Here is a 496-nt window from a genome sequence, read left to right as displayed (position 1 = left end):
GCAATGTCAGCCTTGTTCTAATTTTAGCCCACGGACAAGGCTGAGAATAGCAAGAATCACGTGGAGCTTCTGTGTAAAGGTTCAACTGATAATGTATGTGAGTGTGGTGTGTGGACAGTGGTAGAAATATTAGGAAACTTTCAGGGGGAACTATTTCTTTTTTTAAATTTAATTTTAAAATTTTATGCTTGAGTGTTTTGTGTACATGTATGGCTGTGCACCACATGAATGCAGTGTCCTGCAGGCCAGAAGAAGGTGTTGGATCCCCTGGAACTGGAGTTATGAATGGTTGTGTGCCACCATATGGATGCTGGGAATTGACCCTGGATCTTCTGCAGGAAGAACAAGTGCTCTTAACCACTGTACCATCTCTTCAGCCCCATGGAGGGAGAACTATTTCTAAGCACTAGAAAAACACCCTTTCTAAAAGTCTTCCCACTTTTCATGACTTATAGCTTATATGTATTCAATAGAATGTAATGGATCCGTTTGAAGC

The sequence above is a fragment of the Peromyscus eremicus genome, chromosome 6, assembly GCF_949786415.1.
Source record: "Peromyscus eremicus chromosome 6, PerEre_H2_v1, whole genome shotgun sequence".
Lineage (NCBI taxonomy): Eukaryota > Metazoa > Chordata > Mammalia > Rodentia > Cricetidae > Peromyscus > Peromyscus eremicus.
This window is presented reverse-complemented; position numbering follows the sequence as displayed.